At 38.2% G+C, this 14,953-nt stretch overlaps 1 protein-coding gene across 1 annotated transcript in view; it reads left to right on the top strand.

Moving 5' to 3' along the window:
- The window catches only part of pcxb (pyruvate carboxylase b), a 255,727-nt gene that overhangs the window by 31,255 nt on the left and 209,519 nt on the right, over positions 1-14,953 (top strand). The window lies entirely within an intron of this gene.

The following is a 14,953-nucleotide window of genomic DNA, read 5'->3' as shown; positions in this document are numbered from 1 at the left end:
AGACTTGAGCTGCTGCACCTTCTTTCTTTACACCTCCTCCTTTGTTATTCAGTTCACTTTCATTATCATGTATCCACACTTCTGCACTTTTCAGAAGGGTTGAAACATTAAACTACTTATTGAATTTTACTGGAATCTTAATGCGACTGTTGTGGTTTAAATGATGATTTAAATGATTTGATTCTCAGCATATTGTAATTTCTTTTCTTTTACACATCTGAGATATGTCTGAAAAGTTGACTTCAATCATGTTCGCCCCAAATAAATTGCAGTAACCTCCCAGTACAAACAAAAACCTGATGTCCATAGATCAGAACTACAACCCCCCCCTCCCAAATAAAAAGTGGGGATCATGGGTAAAACATAAATAAAAATGGAATACGTTTGCAAATCTCATCATCCCTTATTTCATTCACAATAGAACATAAACATCAGATGTTGAAACTGAGACCTTACGTGGTTTCATGGAAACTGCTAGCTCATTTTGAATTTGATGGCAGCAGCAACATCTTAAAGTTGGAATGGGGTGATGTTTTATGTAGCACCATTGTGTAGCATCCCCTCTTCTTTTACCAACTATCTGTAAATGTCTGAGAAGTGAGGGGACCAGTTTTTGTCCCATTTTTGTCTGATGCAGGATTCTAGCTGCTCAGCAGTCCTCTGCTGCTGGATTTTTTTGTTTCATAATGCACCAAATGTTTTCTATTGGTGAAAGGTCTGGATTGCAGATAGGCCAGTTCAGCGACCAAACTCTTCTCCTGTGAAGCCATGCTGTTGAGATGGATGCAGTTTGAGGTTTAGCATTGGTCTTGCTGAGATATGCAAGGCCTTCTCTGAAAATGATATTGTCTGGATGGTAGTATATGTTGCTCTAAAACCTCTATGTACTTTTCAGCATTGATGGTGTCTTTCCAGATGTGTAACCTGCCCCATACCATCAGAGATGCAGGCTTTCGAACTGTCTGCTGATATTAAGCTGGATGGTCCCTCTACTCTTTAGTCCGCAGGAAATATTGTCCATGGTTTTCAAAAAGAATTTTGATTGAGCTGACCACAGAACATTTTTTCCATTTCGCCTCAGACCATTTAAAATGAGATTTGGCCCAGAGAACACGGCAGCATTTGTGGATCGTGTCACATATAGCTTCTTCATTGCATGATACACCTTTAACTTACTATTGTGGATGGCACACTGAACAATGTTCAGAAAGTGATTTCTGGCAGTGTTCCTGAGCTCATGCAGTGATGTCCAGTAGAGAATCAAGCCCATTTGTAATGCAGTGGAGATTCCTCCTGATTCTCTGAATCGTTTAATATAATATACTAAAGTTTGGTGGGATCTTCAGTGTCATCACGATTTTACGTTGAACATTTTTCTGAAATTGTTCCACAATTGTGAGATGCAGTTTGTCAGATTGGTGAACGTCTGTCTCTCTGGGTATAAAAAGGAGCATTTCAGTCATGTTACTGACCTGTTGCCAATTAACCTAATTAGTTGTCGAATGCTCAACTTGTTTGTTTTTATTTTTTTTTTATTTGCAGGAATAATTTTTTAGCCTTTTGTTGCCCCCTCTTCCAACTTTCTTGATGTGTTGCTGCCATTAAATTCAGAATGAGCTAATATCGCCATGAAATGGTAAAATGTCTGTTTCAACATCTGATATGTATGTTTCATTGTAAATAAAATGATTGCAAGACTTTTTAACATTTAAAGGTTTTCAGTTGAATATAATAATTACATTTTAGATATTGAAAACTGCATTTTGACTAGTCAAATTTACATTGAGACTAGTCAATTTATAACAAGATATCTATAACTGCATTCTGACTAAGAATGAACATTTATAATTACATTTCCACTAGTCACAATTCCTTTGTACATATTAGAAATGAGTTCACTCTCAGTATTGTGCTGTTTTAGCATTTATTGGAGTGACAGAATTTAAATTTCAGATACCTGAAACTTATTTAGAACTTGTCAAAAATGTAATTTAAGATATCTGCAACTACATTTTAACTAATCAGAATTTTAATTAAAGATATCTAATTATATTCTGACTGTCACAATTTTCAATTGACTTGAATGGGGAACAAATTTGGGACCTCAATTTAGGACAATTCCATTCTGACTCTCCGTAATGTAATTTCAAGATATTTTTAATTACATTATGACTAGACAACATTTAAATTAGATATCTGGAATGACATTTTGACTAGTCATATCTTCGTTTACAGATCTTTAATTTGGCTATTTTTATTTTTTATTTTTTGGTCCTTTTGGCTTAATACGTGAGTTCAGGGTCCCCACAGCAAATCATTGCACTTCCTGACGCAACCCTCCCCAATTTCTATCGGGGATATTTACAAGATATTTCTATTATCTTTTTAGAAAATAAATCATGTGTTTTGGGATTATCTTTTTATTCTGTGTATTTTGCTGTGGATCATTATGAAAACAATTTATGTGCATGTGACTTGCTCTTTATTAACCAAGCACAGTATAAGATATAATATTTGTGTATGCCTACAGTTTATGAAATAAATATAAACACATACCTACTGCACACACAACATACAACGCTGACACAAATTTGGAGTAATCTAAAACGTAAACCTCCCCAATGTTTTACAAAAGTTATGCGCACGCACCCACACACATAATTAGAAACACAACAATCGTTCTTTTTTTTTTTTGGCTTCTCTCTCGTCCTTTCTCTTCAGCTCCTCGTTCCCTCCAGCTGTGTCAAATGCTGCAGTGTGGGTGTCTTTGAACAGCTAACTTCAGTCTGACACACAGAAACACACAGATGTGCACACACAGATGTGCACACACAGTGCAGTTTGTGAACACATCTACAGAACTGCAGTCTTATGAAGTAGAAAACCCATTTCTGCCCTGACTACCTTTTTGGAAGGGGTGAGCGCAAGGAGTGGAAGAGGGAGGGGGGGTATGTTGGGTGTGTAAGTAAGGAACTGAGTCACCCATGGTGGGAGGGGGAAGCATTAGAAGGAGGAAGGTATGCTTGGGGTGAGGAAGCTATGTTGAGGGCACAGGAGGAAGAAAAATGGCTTCTGGGTGATTTTAGGTCTAAGTTACTAATAGTGTTTCCTTAGTGAGAATATATTTGAACGTGTGTCTAAGAGTCGGTGAGCACACCTCTTTGTCCAGCTGTGTCTGTTGTGTGGCAGTGGCTTCCAGTCCTCATCATTCTATAGAGAACAATCTCATTAGACTATCTTTAACTGTGAATAAGGGCAGAAACAGAAAAGACAGAGAGGGAGAGAAATCAAAGGGGGAAAGAAAAGGGAGGTTTTACTGGCTGACTTACTCTAAAATGAGGAGTTAAGCTAGGTATTAGGATTTTTAGTAGTGGAGAATAGAAGCAGTTGGCTGTAATTAGAAGATGAGTAAGATAAGTAAAGGGAGGAGGAAGAAGGATGCCTTGAAATGTAGCAAGGTGTCAGTAAGATGTGAAAATGATTTCAAGAAGTGAGACAAGACAGATGGAGTTAATGGGAGACTGAGGGTAAGATTTGTTGCCAGTATGACTGGGTGAGTGGGGGATTTGACATCATTTGAGTTCACCACTTATTTATGGGGTGAAAGGTTTAAACTGCAGTCATAAACCATAAAACTTCCCATTGAACTCCCTTTATCAAAATATCCCTCTACTTCTAGCGGAAAAATGCATCCAGATGACATCACTTGGAGGAACCTTCAGTTCAGATTATGTCAACTTGTTGCTCACACTACTGAGTTTGTAATCAGGGTCAACCTGCTTTTCCAGAGCTTCCCCTGATGACATCTTCTGAACTCCTTATGATGAAAAACTCCTTTTGCACTTAGAATCAGAAAAATAATTTAATATAAGGAAGTCAGAGGGAGGTTTAGAAGTATTAATATACATTTACACCCTAAACTAAATCCATAAAAAGTAATCTGAAAATTGGTGAAGTCACCCTTTAATTCAATTAAAGGTATATTGAAATGTCATCTGTTTTGCTTTAAAAAAAAGAATTCAATGCAGCTGAAAAACATAGTACCATTCATGTGTTGTTTGAAAAACCTGCAGTGTAAAAGACAAACTTGTCATCAAAATATCATAAAATTACTTTATAACCAGTTATCAGTTATTTTTATAATCAGTTTTTAGCCTGCACACTAGTGTTTTTTTTTTGTTGTTGTTCATTTAAGCCATTTAAGCATCTGTAAAATAAATAAAATGTAATTACAAGTGGAGATAGGCAAGTGTACAGGCAAAGGTTACTGGGCAGAGTAGGTAAAGGAAATAAAACAATATATGGCTTAAGTTGTGGAAAACAGCCACACATATATACATTCCCCCACCGTATAGCTGGTTATTTTATGGTGTGATAAAATGTGACAGCTTGGGTTGCATGGCTGACAGTGAATCAGCCCACAGAAAACCATCTCTGAACTGTGCAGCGTTATTTTGGGATTCTTCTTTCTGTCCCTGTCCCTTCAGTACACCCAAAGTTGTGGTTGCACTTTGAAGTTTATTTGTGTGTGTGTGTGTGTGTGTGTGTGTGTGTGTGTGTGTGTTGGGGGGAGGTGGCTGCATTGCTTGAACAATATGTACACCACCCCATTACACTTCTGGCTGATGGCCATATAGCTTCCAGTCACTTCCCACGATCTGTCAGTAATGTGAGGAAAAATTGACAGATCAATATAAACTTTTTTCTGTGGACATCATTTGTGTTGTCATGACTTCAAAATTACATTGAAACAGTTTGTCTACATCTGCAGAATGGCTGATTTGTTTGTCATACAAAATCTGCTTGAGAGCAAATGGAAATCTCCATGTTACAAATCTCCATAACTATTTAAAATTAATTCTAATGGCCATATCCACTGTTTATCGGATGCTCTTTTTGAATATTTATTATGATGCTCTATTAGCAGCCATCTTAAAAGCTCATTTACCATTTCCATGTAATTAGTAAAAATTAAAATATTCATGTAAAATTAATGTTTCACATATGGCATGTGAGCAAATTAAAGGGTGAGTCCCACCTGCAGTAGTGTAAAAGTGAAATTGATGTGCGTGCAAATGGTGACTAGTTCAAGGGTTCAGTGGCTAAAAATGTCTTGTGGGTTCTGTATATCATGTAAAGTAGGTGTGCAGACTTAAACCTCTGCTGTGCCCTTTTTCTTAAATCCTGTTTCAGTCATCATTTATCCCGGGCCTCTGTAACACCTTCTCGGTTTCTTTTGGTTTAAATCTGCATTTCCACATCTAGCTTCAGTCATCTTTTCCATTCTTTTTCTCCTTCTCTTGCCACTTGTCAGTCTGTAACCTTTCAGCTCTTAGCCACGCTTGGGAGGTTGAAAATCCTTTTATTTTTGATAACTATAAAAGGAAAGGAATGACAAGATTGATGAAAGTGGAGCAAAGGACAAATGCCACATAGAGATGGCAGTGGGGAAACATAACTTGTTGGGCTTGTAGTCATGTAGAGAAAAAGAGTAAAAAGATCAAGGGAGAAAAGCAAAGGATCAGAGCAGTGAGCAGAGGAAAGGTGCAGGAACACTTCAGAAAGAAGTTTTTTTTTTTTTTTTTTCTTTTTTGTAGAACCTCCTTGGGTAGTCTAAAAGTGCCTGTGTACATCCTTATCTATCACTGTATAAACATGCAGCTTTATAGAAGGTACTGAAAGTGGTTGGCATTATAGCTGTGTAACGAGTAGGGACGCATTCCTCCAAGTAAAAGACCTGAGTCTGACCTTCTGTGTTGGCATTCATCCAGCCTGCTAAAGTGTCCTTGAGAAGAATAAAAAGTCTGCACGAGCTTAGTTGCTAAGCCTGACCTCTAACCACTCAGTCGATTGGTAAACAAAATGGAACTTTGCGTATACTTTTGACTGCATAAATATTGAGAGGCTTGAATGGGTGTAGTACTTAGAACGCTTATCAGTTCACTGATATATCAGGTTAAGGTTATTTATTTTTGTTTTGTGAAATTCATCCTCTCCCTAAACTTGGGGCACTGCTGCATACATAACTGTAAAGTGGCTTTTATTGTCATTTCTACTATACACACTGGTAAACGGTACAGTAGAAACGAGATAACGTTCCTCCAGAACCATGGTGCTGCAAAACAACACCAGCTATGTAAAGTGCGTCGAGTGCAACCTGGTGCAAACAGTGCAGATGAAAAACAGTACAGACAGTGTAGACAGATAACACAAGATAACACAGGACAGGACACAAAACCTAAGACGGCGCCAACCAGTAAACCTATTGTATACTTCGATTATAAAGTACAGTCAAATGTGCTAAAGGTGCAAAAAGCAGCATGTAAACAGTATAGTGCAGTTAAATGTGCAGCATGTATACAGTGCAATGCAGTGGAATGTGCAAAAAAACCACAGGTAAACAGTGTATTGCGGAGAATAGTATAACTAAACTGTGGAATGACTTGAGATGAGTAATGAGTGTGTGTGAGAGTTCAATTTTAGTTCTGTGTATTGAGGAGCCTGATTGGTTACCATTATAGATCTTCTATAAACCTTTCCAAAGAATAGCAATATTTATCAATTTCCTTCCCCACCAAACATGCCTGTTTTTTGTCATGTCATTTCTGTTCCCCCACACCTCAAAGTAGCCAAGATACCCCTAATGTTAGAGAGGTTGAGGATAGATATGTAAATATGGACAGGCATGAGAGAGAAAAGGTATTAATATAAGAATTGTCTCGTGGATTGAGGGAGTCCCCTTATGCTCTTTTCCATCGCAACTGGGATGAATAAGAACATGTGGGCACATTTTGGACTTTGTGTTTGGGGACATACACATGCTCATTGCGATATATTGTTTGCCTATAGGCATTTATGTACATATGCGTGCATTTCTGTGTCTATGTGCTAGTGACTGTGTGTTTGGATGGATGAGCACTGCTGCTTTGGCAGCTCCCTCTAGCAAAAGGATTAGTGAGCTGAAATGGAGCTTGTGTGAATGTTGTTATTTTGTAGTTTTATCAGCAATGAATCGAATGAGACTTGTGTGTTGTGAGTCTGAAAGGGAATTGGATCATATTACAGAAAATCTTGGCATCCTTCAATACCTACTAGAGAAAGAAACTGCAAAAAGGAAAGAGGAGAACTGCATTTAAACCAGCAGCAGTAATATTTAGGTAAGGAAAAGAGCGTGAGGTGTATTGTAGGATTGTGTGATGAAATAACTGCTGGTTAATATGATCTCGTGTATCCAAAGTTGCTGTTATTGCAGATTATGATGTACTTCCTTTTACAATAAAAACATTAATCTGCTTCAACAGCCTCTACTGTAACGGTTTTTAAAAGGCCATGTTGCTCTATTCCCATTTTTTTCTTGTCTCATTGTGTAGTTTACTTTAGTCTTAATTGCAAATTATGATCTATGATATCATGTGCCCTAATCTGTTTTACTCATTCCACCCCATGGCAGTGCCTGAAGCACTGCTTCAGTATACTTTATTTTGTGCTGTAAAGAAACCCAGCAAGTTCCTAAAGGATGGCTTTAGATATTTTCATGTCTGGAATATTTTCCCACATTGGGTGATCACATGGTTGCTTTTCATTCACTTTGTCACCTAAAGCATTGCCTTAGGTTTAGGTCAAAGTGTAGACAGCAGCTCATCTCATTGAGCATTCCATCTCTCTGCTTGGTCACATAGCTTGAAGGTTTGTGATTTGGATCCATGTACAGTTTTAAAAATGAAGGCTCCATTCAACCATCAGTAACCAGAAAGGTTGGCATGGTGCTGCCAGAATGTTGTGGTATGTAGCCATGTTAGTGCATTTAATTCGGAATAACCGCAAAAGCACCCCCACTATCCTTGAACCAACTCCATGCGTCATGGTGAGAACCACAAAAGGACACTTTATGGTGTTTTTGTGTCTCATGAAGCCATGCAGGTTGGAATCAAATGTCAGATTGTCCACACTGAAATGCACAAAATAAAAGATATTAAATTGCTGGGACCCACAACACAGACAGGCGTATAAGGAATGACTAACTTTATGTTGGCCTAGCCAACATGCCCCAACAGCTACATCCTCATTAACTCTTAGCTCTCTTGCTTTTGCATGTATGACCGATAGCTCAACTCTTTTTTTTTCATTTTATTTTTGTCACTCTTGGGACTTCTCAGACCCAGCTTTTGTGCTCTTGCAGTCTTAGATCAGCTGTGGGAAAATGAATCAATTTTGTTTTTATTACATCCATTTTAATTAAAGGATAAAAAAATAAATAAATCCTTCCTGTTATTAATACCCCTCCCCCAGCCCCCAATATGTTAATGTCTTAATGTTCATTGACTATGCTAAATTAGGTTTTTGCTATACACTCAAAACATTAATGTTTAGGATAAAATATTACAAGTTTTTCAGACTTCCGTTGACTGTGTTTAAACACCTTGATATCGTATGGTAAATAAAGTGACCCAAATTGTGCCACTCCCAAATCTGATAGAAAAGGTACCGTGTTCTGTGTTGTTCAACACATCGTGTTGTAAAGACTATAAAATGAAAGCTGAAATTCTGAACTGTTATCTGATTTCCATGTTTTGATCCCTATTCCAATATCTTTAGATAAGATTTAAACTTTTGGTAATTTAAGCAGACCATCTGTGCAAACACGTGTGCCCATGTTTACATATCATACTGACAAAATGTGTCATTGGACAAAAGTAGTTTAAAAGCTGTGTATAGATGCAGGTAAATGAAGGGTATTAATAGCAAGGCTTTCACTTATCTAAAAATTAATTGCTTACAATATCATATGAAGCAATAGTATCAGTGCAGTGGCTCTGAAAGTCACAAAATGCCCCCCCCCCCACTCACACGGGTGACCAGACACAGCCATTTAACAGGTCAGTACCATCGATTGCACAATTGATTTGTTTTGTTCCCTCTGCTACATGAGACACATCACACACAAAGCTGAAGAGCATGTACCACATGACTCTGTCTGGCAGAGTTACCCAGCATGCATTGCTTTTTGGCTGGATGTGTGGTGCTGAGGGAGATGGAAGGGGACTGGACTATGAGGACAGCAGTGTGATGTGCAGTTGAATCATAAATACTATTGTTCCTCAGGGTTTGCATGTCACCACAGCAATCAGGCAGCAACTGAACACACAAATGGCGGAGCATCACATACTAAAGGTTGCTAATAGGTGGCTAACGCTCAAGATTCTATGAAGGCAGTTGCTACTTTTTTTTTTTTTTATGTGAAACCTGTGCACAGGCTTCCCACTGGCCATTACCCTAGCTTGTTTACTGGCACAGCCAACACCTTTTGCAGACATGTCCTAGGAAACAGTGACAGCTGTCATTACTATCGTAGAAAACTGCCAGAATATTGCTACTGCTGCTCCCATTTGATTGAAAGCAGTGGAGGTAGTAACCTGATTTTTAGATTGTTCAAAAACAAACGTTTTAATTGACAGGATTTTTTTGATATGTTGCCCAGCCCCAAGACAGATCTACAGCACACAATCATCAGTAATTGTGCTGGGCTTTGACAGCACACCTGATGGCCACAGTATGTGAGCATAAGGGTATTTTGGGTGAATTTGGACACATTTTAATTGAAACCCACTGAATTAATGTTTAATGCTTCTGTGCTTCTTTTATCCATGACGGATCTAAGCCAGGTTTCAATGTAGTTACTTGCTTATGTACTTCAAAGACAAAAAAGGATTCACATTAAAACCTCATCTGCTAGGGTTCTTATTTGCTTGCAGAAATTATACAGTGGTACGGACCTGGAATACAGATAAGGCTCCACACAGAAAAAAGGCAATTCTTTGGTCTTTTGCTTCATGCAAACTTCATCAGAGAAAACAAATTGCAAAATTTGGCAGAAAATTACAATAATGTCTAATTTGGGATGTGCACATCTTTGTCTTTAAAAATAATTCACCTTGGAGGAGTGGAGCTTTTTATGCTTTAAAAATTTATTTTGAGACTTAAAAATACGTTATTGTATTAGTGTCACAATTTTACTACAGGGCAATTGACCTAGCACTCATATTCCTCAGTCACAAGTATGGATACATCAAGTCTGTCCATAAATTGGTGATTTACAGATACAATGGCTCCAAAAGCCAAAAGAGATCAGTGTTAATGCTTCAACACTTGAAGTCAGTACTACCTAAATCTCAAACATCACTCTGTTTAAGCAAAGAAGATAAAGACTAGACACTGTGCAGTGCCAGCAGAAAATATGCACACTTACAAAATGTTGACGCAAACAAAAGAGCAGTAAGGGTGTTTCTCCAAACTGCCAGCTTATATTTTTTTCAGGTTTGCTGAAGTAGCCTTTAGCCAGGAACTTAATGCACAAACACTTGAAGACTCCAGTGTACTTTCTTCCTCACCCTTACTCAAAATAAATTATATTTTAATATCACAAAATAACAAGAAATACTCTGGATGATGATTTTTGGTGCATTGTGCGTCACATTCTAAAAGGAAACTATGTGTAGAAGTACTAAATAAGATTCAAGTGCAGGGTCAACAGCACATGGGAGCTACAAGGAAAGACCTTGTATTTTGGCATGGCCATCAAGCGCCTTGGGGGCAGGATCCTGTTTTGTTTTCAGAATAGCTGAAATCTCTGGACTGCTGGGAGGTTCCATTGCCCTCTCTGGGAGACTAAATCTTGTTATAGACCACAAACATCCTGTTCTACAATACCTCCTATCAGGGCCACTCCATAAGTACGTTCCATCTTGGGTGCTTGGACTGTATTTGCTGCTTGGGTAAACTAAAGCTACTGATTCGTCGCAAGTCTGCCCTAACTGTGATAATCATACTCCCAGAAATAGTGATTTGACAAGTGTGTGTGTGTGTGTGTGTGTGTGTGTGTGTGTGACCATAAAGGAGCAGCAGCAGTCTGACACGAGTATGTTTCACTACCTCCTTATTTAGTAAGGTTTTGAGAAGTTGAGCAGGAGGATCTCTAATTGTGGTGTCGGCAGGTCATACCCGACATGTGTTAAAGTATCTGTGGACAGGACCCTGAACCTGAATTTGCTCCTGGTGTATGTTTTGCTCTTAGGTTAAAATCATCTGTAAAATGATAAAATCTGTAAATTGGCCGCCCCTCTATCATTAAAACTCTCTGCTGTACTTCACCCTGATGACTCTTTCTCATCCATTCATTGACCCCATAAATCTTTGACCTTTGTCCATTCTGAACACTTTGATTCCTTGTCTCTGTTCTCATTTGATCCATCCATCAATCTTTTACGCTTTACCTACTTGCACCCATCTATACTGAGTTTTCCCCCACTACCCATGGATTGTACAGTACCAGCTATTTGTCTCTATCACTTTCTTTTCATAGGTATACACCAATGTACATTCATCAGTCATTTGGGCACAATCCATCTCTCTCTTTCGTTCTCTCCCCTGTTCTCTCACACAGAAATGTGGTCAGCACCGGGAAGATTAATGTGTAAATATAAATTATTCCTAAAATACTAATATAGTGTGTGTGCTGTTTGCTGTAGTATGCATGTATGCAACCCCCCAGTGAACTCTCCTTGTGATACTACAGCCCATTGACTTGACTGTCAGAGCTTATAAAACAGTGAACAGTCAATCTCTTACACTGGCTGCTACTACACACTGTGTGTGTGTGGTACTTCAGTATGAAGTGCACTAAATGTCAGTAGAGGGGTATGTGCATTCATGTCATTGTACATATGCATGTGTGTGATGGTTGGGTACTGCATTTGACTGTTACCATATCAATGAGGACTTGGGTAGAAACTACATTTGTTATCACTGTTTCAGGCTCTGCAGGAAATACAAACATGCACATACAATGAGGACAATGAAAAATTTGGCTTTACACATTCAAGGTTAAAACGAAGGTAACCGAGGCTAAAATTAGCATTGTGTGTGTGCTCAGTGAGATAGCAGAATTGTAAGCTTATACACTCATTATATATACAGTATGAGATGGAAAATAAATAAAACTGAAATGTTTGTATTATAGTATATGTGCATGTAGAAATTTAAACTGTTTAGAGATCTGCAATTAGCATTGTGTTTTTAGCATTTTCTTTCTCTCTTGGGATTATTTATTCCGTATCAATCAGGCCAAAGTAAGAACTCTGCAGAGAAGGTGCAGAGTCACGCATGGACACATATTGATGTTGCTGTATCTGTGAGGACTTTTGACATGCATTCCCTAATCCCTTAACCCGATATCAACATGGCCTTAACTCTAACCTAAACCCAAATCTAACATTAAACATACCTGCAAAGACATGGCTTTAAGGATGGCACTATAGTAAGATTGGTGGAGATGACCCTAAAACCCCATGTACCGACATTTATGCTAATATTTTAATTAATTTCTGCCAGACTCAGTTTTATGTTGCTATCAGAACAAAACCACAAAACTCTGAGATGTGTAGGTGTTTTGTATGGATTTTTTATGCTTATACTGTGTATGTGTGTGTGCTTGTGAGATCCTTTTAATTAGTCTTTAAAAATATTCAGACACAGTGAGTGTAGCTACCCACAGCTTTTATAAACATTAAATATTAGATGTGTTACTTAATGTTACAGTGAATATACTGTGTATATACATGCTTTGCATGATGGTATGTTCACTGTGCTCCTGATCTATGCCCGATTTCATCTTTAGATGCTTAGTTTGCTTCACAACAATGTTAATACTAGTGATGGGCGGATCGATACCAAAGAAATCGATATTTCGATCTTGACGGCCAATTTTTAAATATTGATTCTCAAGTTAAAATATTGATATTTTCTGTTTAATTATATTTTGTCTGCAGTCATAGCCGAATGTTTTCTGCTCCTTCTACATCAATTTGTATATTATTCGTAATGCACCGCATAGGAACTACTTTTCCTTCTGCCGATCCGCCCCATGATCCACCCTCTCCACGTAAGCTTCTTTGACGTGCTCGGCTGGCTGGTGGCTCCACCTCCAAACACAGACAGTATGGCAGACCAAAATGTGTCATTTTTATTCAAGGACTATTTTGCTATGAACCTTCTAGTTCAAGAGAATTGTAAAAATAGGCAAAATGTGTCTAATCCGTAGTGGGTTTTAAACTAAGGGAAGGAAATACAGATGGGTATCTAAGCCATACATGTAGATGAGGGTGAGTCATAGATATCAAGTGACATAAGCTGTACACCTGATAAAAGGAAGTGCCATGCTGTTGTCATATGTTAATGTTATTCTCAGGTTATTTGAAATAATGTAAATGTTAAAAATGCCAGTAGGTCGAACAATGATTTTGCTGTTGTTTTAATGATTTTAATTATTCTCTAAGTGCTCACGTGATTGTTTCATTGTAATCAGATGACAGAATTAACATAACACTCGATATCGGATCGATATCGCGATACTAGCCAAGGTATTAGTATCGGTATAAAATAAAAACATTAATCTGCTTCAACAGCCTCTACTGTAACGGTTTTTAAAAGGCCATGTTGCTCTATTCCCATTTTTTTCTTGTCTCATTGTGTAGTTTACTTTAGTCTTAATTGCAAATTATGATCTATGATATCATGTGCCCTAATCTGTTTTACTCATTCCACCCCATGGCAGTGCCTGAAGCACTGCTTCAGTATACTTTATTTTGTGCTGTAAAGAAACCCAGCAAGTTCCTAAAGGATGGCTTTAGATATTTTCATGTCTGGAATATTTTCCCACATTGGGTGATCACATGGTTGCTTTTCATTCACTTTGTCACCTAAAGCATTGCCTTAGGTTTAGGTCAAAGTGTAGACAGCAGCTCATCTCATTGAGCATTCCATCTCTCTGCTTGGTCACATAGCTTGAAGGTTTGTGATTTGGATCCATGTACAGTTTTAAAAATGAAGGCTCCATTCAACCATCAGTAACCAGAAAGGTTGGCATGGTGCTGCCAGAATGTTGTGGTATGTAGCCATGTTAGTGCATTTAATTCGGAATAACCGCAAAAGCACCCCCACTATCCTTGAACCAACTCCATGCGTCATGGTGAGAACCACAAAAGGACACTTTATGGTGTTTTTGTGTCTCATGAAGCCATGCAGGTTGGAATCAAATGTCAGATTGTCCACACTGAAATGCACAAAATAAAAGATATTAAATTGCTGGGACCCACAACACAGACAGGCGTATAAGGAATGACTAACTTTATGTTGGCCTAGCCAACATGCCCCAACAGCTACATCCTCATTAACTCTTAGCTCTCTTGCTTTTGCATGTATGACCGATAGCTCAACTCTTTTTTTTTCATTTTATTTTTGTCACTCTTGGGACTTCTCAGACCCAGCTTTTGTGCTCTTGCAGATATCGCGATACTAGCCAAGGTATTAGTATCGGTATCGGATTGAATCTGAAATCACTGGTATTGCCCATCACTGGTTAATACTGCCAGTTATGGGCTTAATGATAAGTTGACAATTTCTGAGCTCAGGTGAAACATTTTACATACCTGCACATTAAGTGGAATGGATTTTACCATTATAACAGCATCTCCAAACATTTAGGGCTTTTGAGGTTTTGTGCTTGTTCAGTTGCCATATTCTAATTGCTGCAGTTTGAGCTTAGGGCTATGTATGTCTCTGCAATCCATCCCTCTTTTCCTTTGCCCATTTGATTGTTTTGATATTTCTGCTTGCCAACTGTTGGAAATCAAAGCATTCCTGAAGGCACTAGGCTGGTTTAACAATCACAAACTAAACGGGCATCTTTTTTCTTTGAAGAATTGAGTCAAGAAATTGGTTTAGATCATTCACTTCCTCCTGATTTGTTCACTTACTGTGACTTCCACAAACGTGTCCAACATAACAAGGAGAGAGTGAAGAAACGTGCAACACAAGTGTTCTTGCAGTGTTTAAAGAACATCTTTATAGATTTTTCACTGATTTCGGTGGTGCTGTTTCCTTTTTTTGGGGGGTTTTC

Source organism: Channa argus, chromosome 12 (assembly GCF_033026475.1).
Source record: "Channa argus isolate prfri chromosome 12, Channa argus male v1.0, whole genome shotgun sequence".
NCBI classification, from domain to species: Eukaryota; Metazoa; Chordata; class Actinopteri; order Anabantiformes; family Channidae; genus Channa; species Channa argus.
The sequence above is the reverse complement of the archived record's forward strand: the minus strand, read 5'-3'. Positions and strand labels throughout refer to the sequence as shown.